The sequence below is a fragment of the Muntiacus reevesi genome, chromosome 6 (assembly GCF_963930625.1).
Source record: "Muntiacus reevesi chromosome 6, mMunRee1.1, whole genome shotgun sequence".
NCBI lineage: Eukaryota > Metazoa > Chordata > Mammalia > Artiodactyla > Cervidae > Muntiacus > Muntiacus reevesi.
Window position 1 is genome coordinate 64,032,796 of NC_089254.1, and position 24,396 is coordinate 64,057,191.

At 41.6% G+C, this 24,396-nt stretch overlaps 1 protein-coding gene across 2 annotated transcripts in view; it reads right to left on the reverse strand.

The window, feature by feature from the left end:
* The window catches only part of CREB5 (cAMP responsive element binding protein 5), a 431,442-nt gene that overhangs the window by 230,560 nt on the left and 176,486 nt on the right, over positions 1-24,396 (reverse strand). The window lies entirely within an intron of this gene.

The window sequence follows — 24,396 nt, forward strand, 5'->3', positions numbered from 1 at the left end:
CCTCTTTATAGCCACTTCCAGCCCCTCCACCAACCTTAGCTCTTGGCAACCACTAATCAGTTCTCCATCTCTATATTTTTGTCATATCGAGACTGTTATATTAATGGAATCATACAGCATGTAATCTTTTGAGATTGGCTTTTATCATTAACTATAATTCCCCTGAGATCCACCCAGTTACTGCATGTATCAATAGTTTGTTACTTTTTACTGCTGAGTAATATTCCATGGTATGGATGTACAAGCATGTGGTTAACCATTCACCACTGAAGGACATTTAGAAACACACTCTTATTTTAAAATAGCCCAAATTTGTGAACTCTGACACAAATCCAGTTGTATAAAGAAAAAAGATCTGTACTTACTAGATGAAGTTATGCCACAGAATAACCTATTCACAAATTGATTATACATGAATATTTTACATTAACTTTTAGGCTTTTACCTTTTGGCAACCATATGACACTTTCAATGTGTGCGTGCATGCTAGGTTGCTTCAGTTGTGTCCAATTCTTCGCAATCCTATACACTGTAGCCTACCAAGTTCCTCTATCCATGGAATTTTCCCAGCAAGAATACTGGAGTGAGTGGCCATGCCCAACTCCAGGGGATCTTTCAGACCCAGGGATCGAACTCATGTCTCTCATGTCTTCTGCACAAGCAGACAGGTTCTTTACCATTAAGTGCCACACGGGCTCCTTATGTCCCAATTTTTATTGTGCTTAAAAAAGCTCAAGCAAAAACTTACTGCCCAGACACCTTTTTTGTCCTAGATTTTTACAGTCATGCTTCAAAGGCCTCTACAGCATCCAGAATTTTAAGACAGAATCTATTTTTTCCAGATCAAAGAATTGAATTAACAATCTGCAAGATTTCTGAGTGGTTTTGATCTGTCTTGCTTAACTTCTCCACCATGTTATGCACTGAAATATTCCCAATGCAACAAAAGTTCCGAGTGTAGAGCTCTCTTTGTTTTTCTGTCATTTAAAGCTCTTAAGACACTGTTCAGAATAGTGAACCTAGAATGAGCACTTGCCATGGGCCCAGGACTTGTAGGTTGATGCCTCCATACATTACAAATGCCTTTTAAAATTGTGTCCATTATTATTTCCATTTCACAGATGAGGAAACTGAGAGCCAGAGGGGCCCAGGTATGTTTTTCCCAGTGGAACATTTGGCAAATAGTGTACTCAGATTTCAAATCCAGGGGTCTAGTTCTAGCACCTGCATCTTTTTTTTTTTTTAATTTGGAACATACAGGACAATTTGTTGAAGTCAGTCTCAAGCAAAATCTAAAATCAGTGGAATTTCATTAAAACTCTTTCTAAATTAATCCTCACAGAAGTAAAAAATACATTTGAATCCCAAAGTATTTGTAAAATTTAAATGATGTAAATAAAATAAAATGATTGTAAAATAAAAATGATAAATATAATATACAAAAATTATATGTTCCTACCAACACACACAGTAGTAAGAAGCTTAAATATTACAGGCAATCCTAGTACACTGTAACTAGTCAACAATAACCTATCTACACACAGGTTAACCAAGTTTTACACATTTCACACTATGCAATAAAACGTAGGTCAATCCACAAAATCCCCAAAATATCATATATGTTGAAGTCTATGTGGCAACATCAAGTCATTATACAGCAATGCTCCAGTGGAACACCTCCAGGGAAAATGAGCATTAACCCTTAGTGTCAGGAGTCTCTAGCCAACTCAAAAGAGATGGACTTCAGTGAATATCGATGCGTTGTTATTAAAGACTCTTTGATGTGGTGCCCCCACTGCTTTCCCACCTTCCAAAACTTCAACCTTGCCTGTCCAGTTTGCCTAATGCCCTTTTCATTTCCCTACTCCTTCTGTATTTATTTCACATAGCCCCTACCTTTGTGTTTTTTCTTGTTATTATCTTCTATGTCTCTAGAATAATTCCTATTTTATCCTACACCCCCTATACACTACAATAGACACTGTCGACTGAAGTTTACTATGTAGAACCAGCCATCAGCTCCCCTTCCCCCAAAATAGTGATATAAAAAGGTCTGAAGATCCCCCAGATGAAGACCAACATGGTGATTCTTTGAAGGGAGATACTCTTTTCTTGGGAATTTTACATGCTCCTTTCATAGGTCCATTGATTCTCTCACTTTGGGTTGAATATACCAGAATGGATGGAGGAAAAAGAAAGAACATGAAACTCATGTTAGTTGAAAGGACCCTTTACAGAAGTTCTAGTGGGGTGGGGGTGGGGTGTGGGGAGCAAAAAGGCTATCATAAGTATTAGCTGAAATGTGTTAACTTGGGCAGAACTATTTATCCATCTGTGTGGTTACTGAGTCCCACAACTCCTCTAGAGGAGAACACATATTTAAAGACCCTAGGATAGGTATGGATAATACTTTTTGCCATCTCCCATTCCTGTCCCTCACATCTTTGACTTTTATACAGCAGGGTCAGTGCCCGTGGTTCAAGTCTTCCACATTTTACCCGTCATCTGTAGTAGAATAGGAAAAATATGAAACATTTGCCTTTGCCTCACACCTAATCTTAAAGCAAACAAAAAGCTTCGAAGGGCCGTCTAGATTACAAAATGTTTCTCTCACATAAACCATACACTAGCCAGTTCCTTCTCTTCTCCACTCCTTCCCTACCATCCTTGCTTCTCATATAATTAAACAATCACAGACATTTGCCTGTTACAGTGAGTTTTATCACAAAAAGGGATTCCTGGGAAAACCATGTGAAAATCTTGGTGTATATGAAATTACTCATTAGGCCTGCTGTCTGATCTTCATGCAGCCACTCTGATGAATGTCAAGTCTTTCCCTGGTGCTTGGCTGGGCACATGGAGGAAATGGACAGAACGTCTGCACTGCACCTCTACTTCCTGTTCAGCAACTCCTGGTTCAAACCACCAAGGCACACTAGGAAACTCAGGGGAAGTGAGTATTAAGGAACGGAGGATACAAGACGGGTCTAGGCATCCAGGGATATAAAGGTGGGGGTGTGGAATTGGGGGTGGGGAGAGATGACTGGGAGGAAGAAGGAGGCACTACTTATAATGTGCTACCTACTTATACCATCCCTCAAGCCCCCTTCTTACATACAAACTCCTACCACAAATGCCTCAGTTCCCAACCTCTCAAAATGGCATGGTTCCTTTTAATAAGTCCATTTATCCCCCGTAAACTTCACAAGAAGCAGTAATTAAATCATAGGTGGCACTTCTATCAAGACAGGCATATCAAAAAAGGATGGACGATAGGTATCTTAAAGTTCACTGTGGAACAATTCTCATATCCAGGCACCTGACCTGTTAGATGACTTATAAGGACAATATGATGATCAAAGAATGAAGTTTTAAGTAAAGCAAGCAAGAAAAACTGGGCCTGCCCTGCCACCTTAAGAACTAAAGTTCCTTATTCATAAAATAGAAATTGACTTTAGAATTTTACTAATTGTCAATAGTGCAGACCTGGGGACACCTGTCATTATACACTTAGGGATTCATCATTGACAGAGGCTCGGCTATGAAATGGGATGCCGACTTTGACTGGATGAATTATCTGTGAAAGAACTTCTAATGCATTCCCCACATACACCGGGTACTGCTGCGGCTGCTGCTAAGTCACTTCAGTTGTGTCCGACTCTGTGAGACCTCACAGACGACAGCCCACCAGGCTCCCCCGTCCCTGGGATTCTCCAGGCAAGAACACTGGAGTGGGTTGCCATTTCCTTCTCCAATGCATGAAAATGAAAAGTGAAAGTGAAGTCGCTCAGTCGTGTCCGACTGTCAGCGACCCCATGGATTGCAGCCTACCAGGCTCCTCCGTCCATGGGATTTTCCAGGCAAGAGTACTGGAGTGGGTTGCCATTGCCTTCTCCTATACCAGGTACAGTCTCATGTTAATAACAGACCAAAATACTTGCAAATATAATCTTGTAAAATTATTTTAATATTTCCAGGCATTCTAATGGTTGCAGTTTTAAGTAGCAAGAAAGAATAAAACCCAAGAATATGTGGTTGTGGGCTTATTTTCACATCTTCTATAATTAGTATTACTTGAGAAAGAAAATTTCAAATAAAATAAAATCTGAGATAATACACCATATTTGTTACAATCCTTCTCTTTCTCTCTCTTTCATCTTTCTTGCATATACTTCAAATGAAATTAAAATGAAATTTAAAGACAGAGACTCAAGCTATAGAAATTAGGTCAAAGCTGAAGCTTCAATCACCTCCTACAGATCAAATTGCCAACACAATCTGAAGAAAAGGGAATGTTCCTAATCTCTTGTAATTTAATGACAAAAACAAGCATCTTTATCTAACAGAAAATTCTCTTCAAAATCTGTCAGTTAAAACAGGAGGAGAGTTGAAGTTGTGTATCAGAACATACTGTCAGAAAAGCTCTGAGTCTTATTGTGCCTCCTCTAAGTGACTTCAGATACTAAAAAGAAAAGTGAGCTATGCCTTACTTATCAAAAAAAAAAAAAAAAAAAGAAAAGAAAAGAAACTTCTTTCTACTAAAACATACCATAGAGCATAAAGGTAATTATGCCCTACTTTAAATAAAATTCATTAGGGAAAATTCCAAAGTTGTACCTATGCTGAGCTTTTTCACACAATCAGGTCACCACACAGAATGCAAATTGAACAAGGCCAATTCAACAGAAGGAGCAGAATTCAGATAAAGCAATGATGGATAGAGTGAGGTAAAGAAGGTGTGTGGCCCTCAAGATACTCAATCACAAGTTCTGGGTGAGGGGTGAGCGATATTACATGGGCTTAATGGACTTGCCAGTGCTAATTAACCTGGGACACAAGGAATAGCCAAATGCATCATGAGAAGTTGTTATAATTCTTCAATTAAGTCTAATGATCAGAGAAATAATTCACCAGACCAAGTGTCTGATGATGCTCGAGGGTAGCTTTAAAAACATTTCACCACACAAAAAAGATCCTTCCAGCCCTCAGCATGGTTACTCACCCTTTTCACACATCTTCTGTTACATGAGATAACTCACTAAAGTGCCAAGTTCATAGATAAATCTTAGTTGTGAAATCAACATCCATTTGCCAAAGAAGTATTATTCTGGCTCCATTTTCCCACCTTCTTAGAACTCAAGTGTAGTGAACACGTATTGTTTCTTTTCCCTCTGAGGGAAGGCACCCCAACGAGGCATTCTGTTTCTTTCCTCTCCGTTTTCCTCTCCCATGTCTTAGAGATCATCCTTCCTCCCACACAGTCTGAGAATCCTTGCCAAAGCAGAACCAGAAAAACTCACTTAAGCTGCAGCTCATCAGGGTCCCAAAGTCAGGAGAACGAGGAGGTTCTAGATTTGAGGCAGGGGCTGATGTGGTTCCAGGATGGGAATGAGGACAGCAATTCACTCCCTTTAACCTGGTCCAACGCCAAATTAAAAGAAATATCCAAACCTAAGTTGGATCCTTCCCAGAATTATTTGCATGAAACAAGACTTGCATCTAGACCAGACTCTCCAGGTCCACTGCTTCATTTGCCTGATCTGGAATCATGTCGATCGAAATATTCCTCAGGGTATTGTTATCCCATTTTATTGGCTGAGAGTGTGCCAGAAAAGACATACCATTCAGTGTCCCCTGTGGACCTCTGAAAACCCTTGTGGAAGAATAAGTAGGACCAAGAGATGAGCTTACCACTTGCAAAGAGGGATGCTCCTCTGCCTGGCTCCTGGGAGCACATCTGCTCCTGGTGGCCAAATGTCTATATTTCATCAGAAAGCAATAACAGAGGATCCAGTGGAAGGCTTCATGCAACCCATACTTATCTAACCCTCAGGTTCCAGGCTGTGCTGTCAACATGCATTTTGTAGCTGGGGAAGGGAAAGAGCTGCACTGCTGATCCTGCCAAGGAGATAATGGATCCAGTAATTTCTGAGCTTGCCTCAGGAAGGTTTAACTATGCATTAACCACATTCCTGTGTTCAGGCTAAAACATCACGCATTTTGGGTTTCATACTATATCATGGACATGGTCCCAGTGCAAATTTAAACAGTGGGTGTGTTGGGACCAGTATCATATGGCACTATCCTAGCCCCAAGACTCAGAAGTCACCAATAAACTGGGATCCTTTCACTACTGAAAATCACTGCCACATGCTAATAATAATAATAAATAGTTCTGTGTCCTTATAGGGACTTCCTTGTTGGCTCAGAGTAAAGAAACCACCTGCAATGCAGGAGACACAGGTTCCATCCCTGGATCGGGAAGATCCCTTGGAGGAGGGAATGGCAACCCACTCCAGTATTCTTGCTGGGAAAATCCCATGGATAAAGGAGCTTGGCAGGCTACAGTCCATAAGGACTTAAAGAGTTGGACATGACTGAAGCGACTGAGCACAGAACACAGCTGTGTTCTTATAATGAACACAATTCTAGATTCTCTATGTATGTATTATCTCACTTATTTCCTATGGAAGCTATGTGAGTTGATTGCTGATATCCACACCCTAATGATGATGTAACCGAGGCAGGGAGAAGGTAAGCATGTGGAAGGTCACAGAGCAGTTGGGCCTGGACTTGGACCCAGGCCTATCTAGTTGTATAAGTTTGTGCTCTTAATCCAGTTAGAAGCCTTCACATACATCAAAAAGAACTTGCTTTATATGGACAGAAAAACAGGAAAAGTTAATTTCTAGTGCATTCTTTCAATAGTTCAATATAAACTGTTCAAAGTGAGCAATTGAGATGCTTCTAAGCATCTGTGACTCACTTCTTCTGGACCCAGGAGTACTGCTAGTGAAATAAGGGGCAGGGTAGAGCATACTTTCCTTCTAATGTATACCATGCAAGAAATTCAGCTCAGAGATATGCAGGGTAGCTGGCTCCTTTTTGCCCTTTGGGAAGAGGAAAATTTCAGTTTGTTTTGTTTAAAGCATCTCTAACCTTGATGTGATCACCTTTATCTCGGTCCCCCATTGGCCTGGCTGCCCAAATATTTAGTAAAAGCAATTTTGGAGTGGTTTCACTCATCATGTATGATGTGGGGGAATATTTACTCATCATTGCTATGGAGCTGCCACATACCCCAAAGTCTCATAAAAACTGTACCATACTGTCTCAGAGAAGAATCTCCCCAGCAGAAAGGTGGTACCTTTGGGAGGCATCATTAGAAATCCCAACATTTAGGTCCACTGGATGGAGGCGGTTGCGTGACGCTGAGATTGAGGAGGTCTTGGCCTAAAGCGCTGTGGTAGGCATGATAAAAGTGAGGCCAAGGATCAAATTTCCCAAGGAACTCAGAACACCATACCAGAGGTAGGCGTATGATATCCGTCTGCTGAACTTGTGACGCCAGAGAACTTCAACTGCAGTCACATGAAAACTGGCCTGGCCCCTCCAATTTCAAAAGCATCAGTTCCTATCCCCTTTGCTTTGATGGTGTGCAAAATGGGTCTGAAATGTGATCTCTAAATTATTCCCAAGGTTGCTGCTGCCAAAAGAAAGAGCCATAAGCCAGATCCTTTTGCACGTTCAATCTTCATCACCAGCTTTGAAATTAAGACCATGTTGGTGGGAAGGGTTGAGAAGTAGAAAGAAGGGGCCTCTTTTGGTCCAGCCTTTAGCTAAAGTTAAAAGTGATTTATTCTTTATGCACAGCTGGGTGCTTGCTGTATAAAATGGGAGACATACATAGAACCTACCAAAGAAAGTAGTATACCATAGGACTTGAAGTAGAAGCAGAAAGGAATATTGAACTATTAAAAGTATTTCAAATTTATATATATACATATCTCCAACACTATTCTTAAAGTTTGAGTGAGTTTACTGTGGTATGGTGATACCTTCAACTTTCAAAATTTCTCAGAAAAATCTTCCTTGACCTTCCTATTAAAGCTGAGCTCTTCTACTAGATGTTTTCATAGCAACATGCATTTGTCATTTAGAAGGTGACAATTCAGAGGTATTTGTATAAATCTTCAATTCATGTCCATCATCCTCACTAGACTATGTGTTCCATGAACATGTCTGTTTATTTTTCTCTCCATTATGTTCACAGAGCCTAGCACAGTACCTTGCACATAATATGATACAAATATAAAACATATATGTTAAAATAGATGGTATTTATTTTATTAGTTATTTATTTAATTGACCCTGGAACAATACAGGTTTGGACTGCATGGGTCCACTTACATGGAGATATTTTTCAATAAATTTATTAGAAGATGTTTTAGAGATTTGCCACAAGTTGAAAAAACTTGCAGATATAATAAGGAAAAAAATTAAGAGAAAGTTAATGTCATGAATGCATAAAATATAGGTAGATATATGCATAACATACAGAATTTGTGTTAATCAGTTTTATGCTGTCAACAGGCTTCTGGTGAACAGTAGGCTATTAGTTGTTAAGTTTTTATCATGCCAAAAGTTATACTTGGATTTTTGACTGTGTAGAGAGAGGGAAGATTGGCATTCCCACCACGAGCATTGTTCAGTGTTCAACTGTATGTATAAAATATATATGAAAAATATACAGGCATAATATGTAAAATATATTTTTTCATAGAGGAGAACACAGACACTGGATTGTGGCAGGGTTGGGGGACAGGAGTGCTCAAGAAATATTTACTGAATGACTAGAGTTAGAAATAAGTTAAGCATTTTCAAGGACTCAAGCAGGGGGTAAGGAGATCTTTTGATAACTCGTGTTCCTGAAACATGCAGTTTCAGAAAATGTCCTCGTATAGCTAGAGTGGCTTATAGAGGCTGCTAAAGAGAAATTTTAAATTCTGCCAGAGAAGACTGAACGAGGAGGAAGAATTCACTTAAAACTGTCTGAAAGTCAAGGGATTTGGTTATCTGGGCCATATACAGATGAAGGAGCCTGTCACAGGTTGGGCTTTTTGAAAACAGGTGCTGAGACAGAGTTTTAAACGAAAAATCCTTATTAGAAAGAAAATAGGTTTTTATCCTTAATGTGAATCAAGATTCTCTTCCGCCTGCTCTGATCACCATGTATGTCACTGATTATTTAGTCATCTACGGAGCTCCAGGCACGTGATATACCGATCCATCTGGGTGTATGGCCTACTAACAGTCACACAGGTATGCCAGAGGAAGAGAGCAGGGTTGACCTGGAGGAATCCGGAGAACCTGAGACTTTTCTAGAAAGCTAATTGTAACTAAACCAACAACCTGAGGATTGTTTAGAAGACTAGGCAGCCAATGTTTATCCAGGCCTTAAAGAGAGTTAAGTGGACTATAATCCTTGAAACCAGAGTTGTTGGGGGAGGTAAACTGGATTTCCTTTACCTTTAAGTCAAAGAGGCAACATTTTCATCAAGCATCTGAATCTCTCCTCTGCTAATAACAGAACGTGCATCTGTGCTAAGTTGCGTCAGTCATGTCTGACTCTGCAACACCACAGACTGTAGCCTACCAGGTTCCTCTGTCCATGGGATTCTCCAGGCAAGAATGCTCAAACAGATTGCCATGCCCTTTCCTCCAGAATAACAGAACAGGGGCTGGGAAAGCAGTTGCTTAACACATACTTAGCTAAAGTACTTTAATTAACCATTTGACTTTATCTATGAGGTTAAGAAAAAGAAACCAGTGATAGGCTTTTACCTTTTTATTTATAGCTAATAATTCTAATTGTTCAGGGGATCTAGCTAGATCTGGATCTAACTGGAAAAACTGGATCTAACACCAGTTTTCATTTTAAAAGAAGAAAGGAGGAAGATTTCTCATCCTCTGGGGAGGAGTGTTTGTGAAGGTCAGGCAGATGAACTTGGCACTGCCTGCAGAAGAGATTGACAGCCAGCTTCCCACTGCTCCGGAAGGAACCCAACTCAGGGGGGTTCAGTGGAGCCCCTTTGCCCACCAGTGATTATTCAACTCCCTGCTGCTGGTGATAACCCCTCAGGAGTTTGCAAATAAAGTTTCTTCCTGTAGTTTTACTCTTTCCCACTTGGCAGGCTTTCTGTCGCTAATGGATCTGAAATTACAGGTCCTTTCTCCCTTGCTCCCTTGGATCTCTGACAAAGTCAGCATGCTCTGAGAAATGGGGTAGGCAGTCAGTTATCACCTATGGCACTTGTCGCAGGGCTGGGCCCAAGCTGACCTCCTCACACCTCATGGCTCTCCCTTCAAGTGCCTAGGATTACATGGAAATAAATCCAAAGCATGTGCACCATCTCTTTTAGATTTTATTCAAGATATTTTTCCATCCACGGATGGAACATGGCAACCACACATAGGAGGCATCTTCTATGTGTGTATAAAATCCAATTCAACCAACACAAATGCAGCAATTATTGTGGAGCATGCACGGTACACCGTGATGTCTGGGGGTAGCTATCGTGCAGTCAATCGTCTTCGGGCAAGAGGCCAATAACCAAGGTTGAGGCTTATGACATTTGCTCCCATGATCCACAACTGAATTGTCTTCGAGTTCCTTAACTTGCTACAGGGGTGTATTGTGGTGGTGCAGCAGCTGTTCATACCAGACTACCAGCATCTGAATCCTGGTCCTGCCATTCATTATGTATGCAACCTTAGGAAAGTAATTAAACTTTTCAGTGCCTCATCTCCTCATCTGTAAAATGAGAATCATAATTCTGTCCCCATTTTACAGATAAGAAAACTGAGGCACAGATGAATTCAGTAGCCAGGTTAGGTATGTGGCCTTGAATGCACCCAGAATAGTGTCTGATACATGGAACATATCAACTGATCACTACTGTTATTTCTGCTTCTCTTTCCTGGGGGACCCTCTGTAGACACTTGGGAGGTAGAGGCTACAGCAAGCACTCAAACAGGTTTCACTTCCCCACCTTCTCCAGTATGGGGCTAAGTGACCCACGCAGGACTGAACTCTTGACCTCTGTATGCTTACAGCTGTGCCCTGTCCACTGACCGTCTTAGCACGGGGAATGCAGAGCTATTGACTACCAAAGTATCAGTTCTAAAGGATGTCAAGCCCCTTTGCTCCCTCATCCCAAATCTCTTCAAGATTTAAGTATAGCTTCTAAGTTGATCTGTTTCAAACATTTGCTTAAGAAATAAAAGAAACCAAAGTGCCTGCTGCTTTATTCAAGGTTGAAAATGGAGATACCAGTCTCTTCCCCCACGGGTCCGGCATTCTATTCCCCCCAAGTTCTTTGCAAGAGAAAAAAAAATTATGTTGGCCACAGTTGCAATCAGCTTTAATTCATTCTTTATTGCTGCTCTGGTTTTGTGTTATTTGAGCTGGTTTAACTGTTAAAAGCGTTTCAAATGTTCACATGGTCTGCATTAGGTTACCGAATTAAAACAGGAACAGCCCACCAAATGTAGCTTTCTGAAATGCAAACCACATGAGTTTGATTTCTTTGTGGTATAACTTTAATTGGGTTCAGAGGTCTCTGAGACTTACCTGTCTATCTGCTCCGTGACGGCCTGATCTGATAAGACTAACTTAAAGGGGCTGAAGGATCCGAATGGCTTCAGCTCTGCTTTCAGAACCCACACTGCCCACACTACAGCTCCATCCCATTTATGACTCTCTAAACTCAGCTGGGTTGGAAATTGCCGCATACTCCCTCAGGGCATCTTCACTTGCTCTGCTAGCAAGTGTCTGGCACAGGCAGAGCACACAGGTTCCACACACAGATTGCTGGGAAATTGCTAAGGCAGTATTAGTCACATGTCAGAATTGCCACTTCCCTTCACTGTCCACACCCAGTGGTCCCCAACATCTGTGCTTTTCTGACTCAATAGAAAAGAAGGCTCAGGTTGTCCCACTGTGTGTCTTTTGATGCCACTCCATAGCCAGTCTTCCTTGTATAGTGTCTATCTTCTAGAACAGCTTTCACAGCTTCTAAGTTTTCCTAAACTGGTCCCCCTTATCACCTCTGAAGGCAGGTGGAAGCAGCAAGTAACTGTGGTTTAGTTCCTAGAAAGAGCTACACTTTCCCCATGTAGGTTTCTGAGAAATAGCCACAGGACACAAGCAAACGGACAGACATTTTCTGAATGTTACCATGCCAGCCACCAAAATACATGAGGCTTGGGCAGGAAATAGGGAGAAAATTCAGTCAAATGTGTGGCTGATAGGAGATAGAGGGCAGTGGAGAGAAGCCAGGGGACTCCTGCCTTTAGGTCTGGCTGCTTGAAGGACAAAAGATACTAGGCTTCCCTGATGGCTCAGTGGTAAAGAACCCATCTGCCAATGCAGCAGATGCAGGTTCGATCCCTGGGTCAGAAAGAACCTCAGGAGAAGGAACTAGCAACCCACTCCAGTATTCTTGCCTGGAAAATCCCAAAGACAGAGGAGCCTGGCAGGCTGCAGTCCATGGGGTCACAAGAGTCAGACATGACTTAGTGACTGAGTATTACTGCACCCAAAAGAAACCCCCGTGTGACTTCAGGTTACAAAAAAGCCTGGGAACTGTGTGGAGGAAACACAATGCCCTTTGGCTCTTACCCGGTCCTTCCTAGGTAATGCATGACCCTGGGACACTAGATAGTGATCCTGTGAGGAAAAGCCACTGGTTATCCTGTCTGAAGTCAGAGTAGACATCTCAGCTGACACTGAATTGTGCTCATTTCCGTTAAAACAGCTGGGAAAATACATTTTCAGTATTTCCTCAAAAGTTCCTCGATCACAAAAGATTCACTTTGGTAATCTGAAAACTGAAGATTGCCAAATTAAAGTCTTTCTAAATTTACTATACACATATGCACTTATCTCTAACCATACACCAAGCTGGTATTTAGGCGGTAATAATGATACAAATGAACATCATTGAACATGCACTATGTACCAGATAACCTTCATCCATTATCTCACTGAATTATCACAACCTTAGATGGTAGTATTATCCTCATTTTGAGCTTCCCAGGTGACTCAGATGGTAAAGAATCCACCTGCAATGCAGGAGACCCAGGTTCAATCCCTGGATTGGGAAGATCCCCTGGAGAAGGGAATAGCAACCCCCTCCAGTATTCTTGCCTGGAGAATTCTATGGACAGAGGAGCCTGGCAGGTTACAGTCTGTGGGGTTGCAAAGAGTCAGACACATGAAAGACTAACACTTTCACTCTCATTATCCTCATTTTAACAGAAGAGGGAACAGACACACTGTTGTTTTGTTGTTGTTCAGTCACTCAATTTTGTCCAATTCTTTGGGACCCCATGGACAGCAGCACACCAGGCTTCTCTGTCCTGCACTATCTCCTGGAATTTGCTCAAACTCATGTCCACTGAATCAATGATGCCATCCAACCATCTCATCTGTCACTCCCTTCTCCTCCTGCCCTCAGTCTTTCCCAGCATCAGGGTCTTTTCCAATGAGTGGTTCTTCGCATCAGGTGGCCAAAGTATTGGCATTTCAACTTCAGCATCAGTCCCTCCAATGAACATCCAGGACTGATCTCCTTTAGGATGGACTGGTTGGATCTCCTTGCTGCCAAGGGACTCTCAAGAATCTTTTCCAGCACCATAGTTCGAAAGCATCAATTCTCTGGCACTCAGCCTTATTTATGGTCCAACTCTCACATCCATTTATGACTACTGGAAAAACCATAGCTTTGACTAGATGGACCTTTGTCAGCAACTGAACAACGATTAAATATAACTTGCCCGAGGTCAGTGTAACTAGAGTTTGAATTTAGGTTCTGTGATGCCAAAACTTGTGTCCCTTACCACCATGCACACAGCCTCTCCTACTATTGCAGCATCAAGGGACTGAAGACAAAAGAAGTGAACACAGAGGAGGGAGAGGAACTCTTAGTCTGTCTACAAAGTGAGGGCTTTAACATACAAGACTCACACACTCCTATTCTCTTCCTGCTCCTTCCTGACTAGAACAAATATTGCCAGGTAAGAAAATATTATAGGAATACTCACCACCTAAATATACTACCATTGGATATTACAGAATCTTTTTTTAATCTTCATGATTAGTTACTGACAATGAGGAAAAACTAGAAAAGAAAACAATATTCAACATTAGAGGTAGCTGTTAATATACTTGAGATCTGTGCATTTCACTCTTTATAAACTTCAACAACAATAAAGAACCATAACTAAATAATTAATTCTATTTAGTGATACAGATGCCAAAGCAGTTAGGGGTAAAATGACTGATGTCTCCAACTTACTTTGAAAAGGATTAAAAAATAAGATGGATTTATGGATAGATAGACAGATAAATCTATAAGCAAAAGTAAATAGAGTGAAATGGCTATTATAGAATCTGGGTGGTAAAAAAACAACTCTTGAAGATTTTTAAGTTTGAAAATTCTCATAATAGAATGTCAGGAAGAAAGTGACCATAAAGTGAGGCTCACATTTCCAGGCTGCTAGTTTCCTGTTATCACACTTGAGCTATTTAGAAAGCTAGGTGGTCAAGTGAAAAGACAAAAGACTGCATCCCCAAGAAAAAGCCATCAGCAGCTAAGAATCAGGTTGCCCCTTCCAGGGAAATGGTGGCTTGAAGAATAACTCTTTGACCACTTGTAGCCCAGATTCACAGCCTTGAGAAAGACTTTCATGACAAGAGAAAACAAAAGAATAGGTATGAAAATACAGTGGTGGCAAAGAGAAGATGTCAGATTTCAGTGTCACTGCATCCTATATCACAGGTAGAGCTGGAAATGAAACTAGAACTGTGAACCATATTTTTTGGTTTTTACAACCTTGACTTGGAAGGCTTATGCTTCTTTAGGGAAAAAAGAAAAAAAAAGAAAAAAGGTCCCTGATAAATGTTTGCTGAATGAATGACCAATGCATGTTTTGTTGAATAGTAGTGAAGAAAATAAAAACACCCAGGCAACTAATTCTGTCTCCCTGCTGATCTCTTACTGGTTAAATTAAGACACTCAGCATATACATGTCTCATTTCATTTCCCTTTACATCCACAGGTATAAGCACATCTTCAATGGTATAGTCCTCCATATTATGTAACATTTTGAGTGTTGTAGGAGACACACCACAAACCTTGTTTTAAGGACTTAAAGCCTAGAGGGAGAGACAAATAGCAGGTAACAGTAAGACAAGGTCTGGGGACTTCTGTGGTGGTCCACTTAAGAATCCACCTTCCAATGTAGAGGATGCAGGTTTGATCCCAGGTCAGAGAACATGCCCCAGGTCAACTAAGCCTGAGCACTGCCACTAGAGAAGCCAGCAAGCCACAGTGAAGCATCCCACATGTCACAACGAAGGTCCCACATGCTACAACTGAGACCCGACACAGACAAATATATAAATAAACACATGTTTTTAAAAAGACAAGGTCTGATATAGTAAGTGCCAGAAATAACAGAGAGGTCCTACCTATTTTATTAAAGTCTTACAAAGTAGGTCCCACATACTGTATTCAAGTCATCAAAACACTATTGAGATATATATATAGGAAATGATCCCATCCTAGAGTAGGTGTGATCCAGGACATCAGAAGCCAACATTAGAACTCAGCACTGCAAATTAGAGCCCTCAGAAGGGCCTGAGGTGGTTTCTCCATTTTAATCGGAAGGGTGGAATTATCCCTTTTTGTCAAGAATTTCATACAGGGTTCAGGCCTGCCCAAGACAGTCTTATTAGAGTCCTGATCTGCAGTGAAGAGGCCGTGTCGCACCCTTAGGTGCACTAACGAATGTCACTGGACAGGTGTTGTTGAAACCAAGTGATGCAAAAGTAGCCAGGAACTGGATAGGAAAAAAACGAAGTCAGTGCCCATGATGAAACCTGAGGTATTGAAAAGGAGGTAATGTTTTCCACCTAAGGGCATCCAGTTGGAGACTGGTCTGAGCTGGTTCTCGTTTTATAACCTCTCGACACATGTGTGTAGTCAAGGCTGAATTTAAAACCTATACCGTGAACCTTAGGAAAATAAACCACATTAAACAAGCACAAATTGAAAATATTACACAAGAGATTTCACAGGAAATTGGTCCAAATTTAGCCTCGCTCTTTATGTATTTAAGCCTCTTATTCGTTGCTTAGAACTTTATATCAGGATTTTAATACGAGTCTGCCCTCCCTTCCACCCCCTCAGTCTACCTCCACAATGGCCTGCTTAGTTTTACAAAACTTATTTTTTTTAAATTCCCGAAGAATCTTGCTACCTCTAGCCTGCTCTTTCAGTGCTCATAAACACATGTTCCAAAACAGTACAGTGATGGTGTGTAGCACCCGTGGTTAGAAGTTGAACATATACCTAAAAAAACCCATTGCAGAGCCAAAAACAAGCTTCATTTCTCCCCTAAAAGCTGAAGAAGAGCTCTGTACCGACAGACTCAGGCACTGCTTTTTACTTAAAAGATGGTAGAAATCAAGACAAATGTCATTAGCAGCAAACTATCTCAGTGTCTTTGTCTCATTTAGAATTTTCTCATACTGCTTTGCTTTCTTTCATAGATTTTGTGTTTGCTAGTTTTTAATATTGTCATAGTGTGCTTTGCATAAGTCTCCTTAAGTCCTTTTTTGGAATAAAGTCAAGCATAGATAAATAACTGAACTATTTAGAATCCTATGGACTTAATAATTCAACTTTTACAATAACATTTGAGCGGATCTTATGTATGGTTGGTCACATAGCAAGAGGCTCACTGCCAGAAGCCAGGCTGGACCACTCTCTCCACTTTGGGTCTGGTTTTCTGCCATCAGAAATGCCCTGTGGGGTGCTGCCAGGACACACCAGGCTACAGCCCTTCTGAGCTAGGCAGTTGCCAAGTGAGAAAAAGGATGCCAGACCAGAAGGTAGTTTTGTGGGATGAACAGACATGCCCTAAGGCCACGCTGTGCTATCCCATTCTTTCCCACTTGTTGCCACCAGCCAGAGTGTGATTACTGCTGCCGTGCTTACAAACTACTTTTTAGAAGACTTAGAAAGTGAAAACTTAGTTTGTATTTAGATTGGATTTTTTTTCTAATCATTTCAAAGTCTGAGATTCATGATGCCTTCCTGCTTCTCTTTATCATGCCAGAGAAAAATGCTTGCTGGTGAAAGTGATCAAATTGTTCTGATCTGCATTCTTCACCCTTATCACCCTCTACTCTGATGGATGTTATATAGCACAAACGGGTAGAATAAGCCACACAAAGAGTTCAATTGTTAGATCTCAGCTGAAGCAGGAGTCATCAGAGTGCGGTCGGCAACAATCACCCCAAGGCTTTTGCTGGTCTGAACTGCAGGAAGTATCTTCACAGTTGTTATTATTTGACAAAAACTATCAGAACATCCTGGATCCGTCCCAGAGTTCTGAGCATCTCCAGCAAACTCTCCACTTTCTCCTCTGTCCTCCCTGCCACAGCAGCCACCATGCTCACCTATGGGGCTTTCATCAGACCCAGAGAGGAACCCACGTTTGGAAAACACCCAACCAGAGTTCTGACTGATAAGGATGAAGACCCCAAACACCACGGACTTGAGGAGGAGTCACAGCACATCAACTCAGTGGACTGGCCAGGGGAACTGTTTCAGTTATCAGGTTTATTAAAAATATAAGCGAATCAAGGCAACACAGTGATTTGACTGAGCCCATTGAGAGAAAGAAAACTCAGGATCCATCTAGGACCAAAAAAACCCCACAAACTTCCTAAGGCGTGACAATTCAAACAAAGCTTCGGTGGTGGGGTGGTGTGAAAGGCAAGAAGAGCCCATATATCTTAATACTGAGGGGTGAACAAACTTTCCCAATTGCAAATAAAAAGTTCGAGAATGGAGAGTGAGAGTCTAGCCCCACCTTCACAGTCATCTATAGCCGGCAAATCCTATTCAGTGGTAGACTCACGCAGGTATCAGTCTGCTTGCTTTTAATGCCCTCCTATCCGGGCTCTCGCTCTGGGTGGTCATCTCATACCCCTTCGCCCCCCAACACAATTCTGGCGGTGGGCTTTATTGGATTTCTCGGAGCATTAGGTTTCTTGGAGCATATAAACTCCAGGATTTTTCCTTTAAATCACTGAGAGCCAGAGATGGAGGCAGAAGGATGCTTCAGAAAGAATTAAGAAAAGTTACCAGATCAAAAGAACAGTGCTGCCACATAAGCTACTTCCTTTTTCAAAAACATGTTTTAGGAGAACAGCAGCTAAAACCCTGATCAGTCATGAAAATGAGCACCAGCCTGTGGGCTGGAGGGCTGAAAGGAATTAGGTACCACCTACAAGAAACCTCTTTGTGATGAAGCTCACTATCTGAAGAAACACACACACACAGGAAAACAAAACCAAAAATCCATCACCCTGGACTATCCTTCCTCAGATCAGTCATGGGTCTTGCCTTCAGGGTTCAGGAAATATAATTAGCTGCTAAAAACTTCTAGAAGGTTGAATGTAAAGGCCTCCATGTGCATGCATGCTAAATCACTTCAGTCGTGTCCAACTCGTTGCGACCCTGTGAACCATAGTCTGCCAGGCTCCTCTGTCCATGGGATTTTCCAGGCAAGAATACCGGGGTGGATTGTCATGCCCTCCTCCAGGGAACCTCCCCAACCCAGGGATCAAAGCCTTGTCTTTGGCATCTTCTACATTGGCAAGAGGGTTCTTTACCACTAGAAAAGCCCCCATACCTATGTGCAATGCTGATGTTCTCACCACTGCAAATTATAGAGTAGATAGCTTAAACAATAAAAAGTGTATAATTCGGAATCCAGCAGATAACCACTGAGCAGAGAATGCACGGCTGAGGAAAAACTCTCCCCTGTTCCTCTCAAAGTGGATTTTTATGGCAATGCAGGCTTGAAACCCAGGTAAATGCATCTCTAATAATATCTTTCATCAGAAGATATTAACTGGTGACTGTTTGATGGATAGCAGGCCTCTTCATTCCCTTTCTGGACAAATGGAGACTTGGTGGTGTCCCACCCAACAGGTCCTTACTCCCAGATACTAGTTCTCCGGAGACTAGCTTTACTTTTATTCTCAGTTAGCTTTTTTCTCTTAATGTTTTTATCCGTACATCTGTTACAGTTGAATGAAAAGAGAATGGAGTAAGAATTTTTTTTTTTACCACAGTACTGTTGGCAAAACAAATAGGTCCATAATTACATGAAGACACATGTATTCGTTTCCAAGGGCTGTCATAACAAATCACCACAATCTGGGTGGCTTAAAATCAACAGAAATTGATTCTCTAACAGTTCTGGAGATTATACACCAGAAGTCAAGGTGTCACAGGGTTGGTTTCTTTGGGGGGCTCTCAGGGAGAATCTGTGTACCCCACTCTCTCCAGGCTGCTGCCGTTGCAGACAAACCTCATCTCTCCTTGGCTTGCAGCTGCATCATTCCAGTCTCTGCCTGTGGCATTGCATGCTGTCCTCCAGGTGTCTTCTCATGGCCTGCTCATAAGGACTCCAGTCACTGGGCTTAGGGCTCCCTCAGAAGTCGGTATAACCTCATCTTAACTAGATTACATCTGCAAAGATCCTATTTGTAAATAAAGTCACATTCTGAGGTACCCCGGGTTTAGGACTTCAACAGATCTTTTGCAGTGATGCAATCTGACTCAAAACAACAGATGCACCATAGTTAAAGATGGAAATACCTGAGTTTTGCCTGTGAGATAGGCCATGCTGAGTCTGCGAAGAGTAAGGGATTGTCCTAAGGGCTGAGCACTGGGGTGGGGGATATCCGAGGAAGTTGCCTTTATATTCCACTAGGTATGCCGAGGGGTAGAAGTCAGGCTGGATGATGAAAGGGGTAACATTGTGAAAGAGAAAAAATCATAGTGAAGTCCTAGAGACCTAAACCAAATCAAAGAGAGAGAAGTCTGCAGGTTGAAGTTGGATGGGGTGATGCAAGGGTGTCTGGAGTCTGGTTCAGCGGTGCTGCCTCTCTAGCCCTATTGGGTCACAATACCTCAGACCTTGTGATCACAAGTGTTCAAGCATCTGTCTAAAAGAGTGAACTGAAAAAGTACAATTTCATCTGCTACTGCATCTTTTCCTGTGGGATTCAAATGAATAGATTCCTGTGAAGTCTGTATGTTTCGTTTTGATAGTTTTCTCCCCTCCCATCCAGTTACTATTAGTTCTTTCATGTGTTACTCCTCTCTGCATCACCCCCCATCACTCCAGAAACTGTTTCTCCAATCTCATCTACCTCCACAATGGCAAAGCTGTCGCTATTTCTTCGGGGAATTGGTCTTTAAGATGGTGTCTGCATCAGCATGCCCAAGAATTCCCTTTTTCTTTCCTCGTACATATACAGAAAAGAATCTCCTACCCTATAGTTTTCAAACGTTTTTCTTGCTTTAGAACTCTTTATTCAAAGAAGTACTTATGTAGAAACTCAACTAAATGAATGAATGTGGAACTGCTCTGGGTGAGGGGGTGATGGGGAGACGGGGTGACCTGCCCACGAGGTCAGTCTCCATACCCCTTGTCTTTGGCAGCACCAGAACACGCACTGTAGAGCCCAGTTCAGCGGATTCTGTTTAGTACTGTAATTCATCTTTATAACGTGGTACACAGACATCACATGATAAGCGCTGGTGTCTACCTGCTCATCTTTTAGACCAGGAGAAATCTCTGTGCAGCTGAGAAAACAACTGTTTCCCTGGCGATGTTACCTCTTCTCCCTTGGGGTCTGCCATCTAATGTGACTGCTGCCTCTGACAGTACCCAGTTCCATTTGGAAGCTCCCTCAAACTTACCATGCACCTCATTTGGAACAAACAACAGAATTTGAAAGCTCTTTTCATTGCTTGACTGTAGAAAAGGACGTAAAGTTAAGTCCATTGATAGAGAAACACCATTTAATAGAAGAAAGATCATATTCATCACTATGAAAACGAATGTATGACAATTAGATTTGGGGAAACTCCAGAGAAATTCATGACGAAAGCATGAAGGATGAAATGCTTTCTATAGAAAGCAATATCCTTAAAACAAGCACTTACTGTTGTAAGACAATAAAGGACTCAGTACAACAGGATCTTTGAAAAAAAAAGTAACAATGACATGTATTAAGGACTGATATAAATAACATACTCTAGAGTTTTGTAAAAAAAAAAAAAAAAAAAAAAAAAAAGTGGTTCCTTGTGAAGATTACCATTGAAAATGAACAAGTTAAGTCTCCATCTTTATTAAACTCCATGCACATGGATGACATTTCCCTGGCCTCTCTCTACCCCTAAATTCCTAGAACAAATGAAAAGTGAAAAAGCAGCCATTCTACACTCTCAGGAAATCTTATCTGAAGACAAGCTTTTACTACTACTGAGAAAGTGCTGGATTTCTTTTCCTCTACAGCATGACTTTGCCATCTTTTATGAAAACCCAGACAGGAATGCTCCTTTGTAATATTTTCCCCACTAAACAGTCTGCATACATGTGTTATCCAGGACCACAAACCCCTGGAAATCACTACAGTGAAACATCTACTTGCTTCTCACTTGTACAGAGGGATTCACCCAAGGAACCTGTTAAATGAAGTATAATAACAAAAGAAGTCTCTTTTCAAGGCCTAGGACAGGGGAGGGCTTGTTTTCACTCACCCCATCTGGGCACCACATCTGGGAGAAGGTGAGTAACCAGTTGCCTCCATTCCTTGACCGACTGAGGAATGCTTACTTTGAAGACATGGTGCCTCCCCTCCCTCCCAGTTCTGACCCTGTCTGGGGATCACAGTTGGTTTGACAATGGAGGACAGACTTTTGGGTGTCTGAAGACAAAGCTGACATTCACTCAGGTGTGTTGGGTCTGACCCTTCAAATGGAGGCTGTTGAGTTTTTTCCTTCTTCTGATTCAGCAGTTTTGAGGAGTCTCTCGAGGGGTCTTATTCAGCAGCTTTTGCTATAAATTTCCATTCTGGGAGGAGGAGGTTAAGGGGAGAGGACAGACCCCCACACAGAGGGTGTGGGCTCTTCTAAGTACTTGCAGGTCTGTGATTGGTATAGACTTTGGCAAGAAACCAATAAAGTCTTATGGGAAAAATAACGTCTGGAAGAACATCTTGTTGTTCAGTCATTAAGTCGTGTACGACTCTTTGTGACCCCATGGACTGAGCCCTTCAGGCTCTTCTGCCCATGGGATTTCCCAGGCAAGAATACTAGAGTGGGTTGCCATTTTCTTCTCCAGGGGGATGAACACCTTCTGCTATTTCTTCTTTCATGATTTGGTGAACCCTTCCACCAGGAACAGCTTCTGTTGTGAGCACTCCAGGATTCAAAAGACTTGGTCACATCCTACCTGAGGTCCCCAAGGAGGGCAGAGGCGATACCTGTGGCACAGTTATTGCAAAATGATAAGGCAAAAGGACAAGGAAACAATATAGAATCCGGAGTCTGGAGGGTCTGTGGGCAAGGAGACAACACAAATCAGGGGGAAAAAATAAAATTAAGGTTGTAATTATTCTGCCTCCTATATGATCTTGCTGCCTTGCCCTGGGGTGTTCCTACCTTTCTTCTACTTTTTCTTCTTCTACCATTTCAAGCTCAGTCTCTAACTGAAGACTCATCATATTATTTATTTTTCTCTTTTAATTCAGGAAGAGAGTGGCATGAAAAGAAAACTTATCTCCAGACTGAGAAAAGCCAAGAATTCCAGCATTCATTCAAAAAAGCTTTTGGAGTGCAGGCTCTCATTCACGCTGGTTTTGTATCTGATAAACTTTTCATTCAATTTGAAGCTCAATGTGTCTGAAATCCAATGAAGTGAACCAAGCAAGGGATGTCGTCCAAACATGTTGAAGCACTTGTGGGTGAATCTAGGCCTTTGTGTGTGTGCTTCTGCTCCTGTGAGAAGCCTCGGTCTCAGGCAGACTCCAAACTGCCAACTCAACAAGGCAAATAATAATTACTCCTAATGGCAATAATAATTATGGAATGCGGCAGACCCAATATAAGGTTGATTATCTGTGGCTTTGGTGGGGCAGCCAAAGTTTCACACACTGTTTTTATAAAAATCAATCTCTCTCTCTGTCTCTGTCTCTCTCTCTCACACACACACACAAATACACATACACATTTGCCAAAAGAGATCTGGACAAACTCATTCCTCGGGTTTCCTGCAAAGTGCTTGACTACAGATCTAAATTAAATAAATAGTGGCTATCCACACATGAGGGGGGATTGGGACATGCTGAGTAATTGACACCACACACACACACACACACACACACACACAAAGTCTCCCATTTTCCTTTTAGTTAAGTTTTAAAGTTTCTCCAATTCCAGACTTGTACTGAGAGCCATGGCCAAATGTCAGACATGATGAATAATTGGAGGTATTCCTCCTTCTTTCTAAGGGAGATGGGAAGGAGAGAGGGAGGAAAGAAAGGAGAGAGGAAGAAAAGAAAGCCAGGGTCCTAGATGAATGCCCTGCCATACCCATTCCACCTCAGCTATGAATCAGAATCTCCCAACAGATCAAAGCCCTCTATGGTGAAGCCCCAAGCCTATGGTTAGTGCCATAGTCAGTTCTCTATGAGATATTCACCCTGCTTCTCCCAGGAAGGGAGTTACACCCTGAGCTGTGGCTCTCTCCCCCATTCTAGATCTGGCTGTCACCACCTCCCAGGGACATCCGCATTAGCACTTAGGTATCTCACCCCACACACCAATGATGCCAAGGTGTCAGAGAAATAAAAGTGGTTGCTCCTGAAAACATAATCCATCAACAAATAGTCATTTTGTAGATAATGAGGAATTGTTTCAATTTTCTGAAAAACTAGGTTAAGGGTCTAATGCGAATCTATATGAGTTGTTTTTTTTCCCTTTTAAAACTTATTATGTTTGTTAATCACTGAGACTATTCTTTAAAAGTGGTTGCAAGGGGCTGGTGTAGTTTTTTGTCATGTAAGAAGGGGTTATAAAGGACATTTAGGACATGCCATGTGGAATACACAGAATATACCTGGAAAATTTCTTCAAAGGTTTTGAATAATGTTATATACATGTCAAATGGCTTAAATGATGTTCCAGTAAAGCAAATTATTATGAAGTGGGTGTATACATGTACATCACTCACACACACACAATTTTCATTTGGATGAAATTGGACATTAAAATTCCCCAGTCTCCTTTATTAATATACAATTTAGTTAAGATTATTTTTAAATTTATTCTTTCAAAATTTTAGAGAGGCTCTGATTTGAAATAAGCATCTATACATTTGCAATTTTGTTTTGTCATTAAAAAATACACCCTGACTCAATATAGGGTTAAAGAAAGCTTCAGGGGTAGACTCTAGCTTCACTGAGTTTGCAACTTCAACAAAAATGGCGTCCCTCATACTACCCAAATACTGCTGCAGTGGAAGCAGACCCTAGTTCTCTTCAATCCAGCACTTTATTGCTCATCTCTTTAGGCATTCAGTTTGAAGCAAGACTCTCAAGTGGGAAAAACTGTCACACTAAGCAGTGATCCTCAAGAGTCTGCCAAACACTTGGCCTCCAGCCCCTATAGACACTGA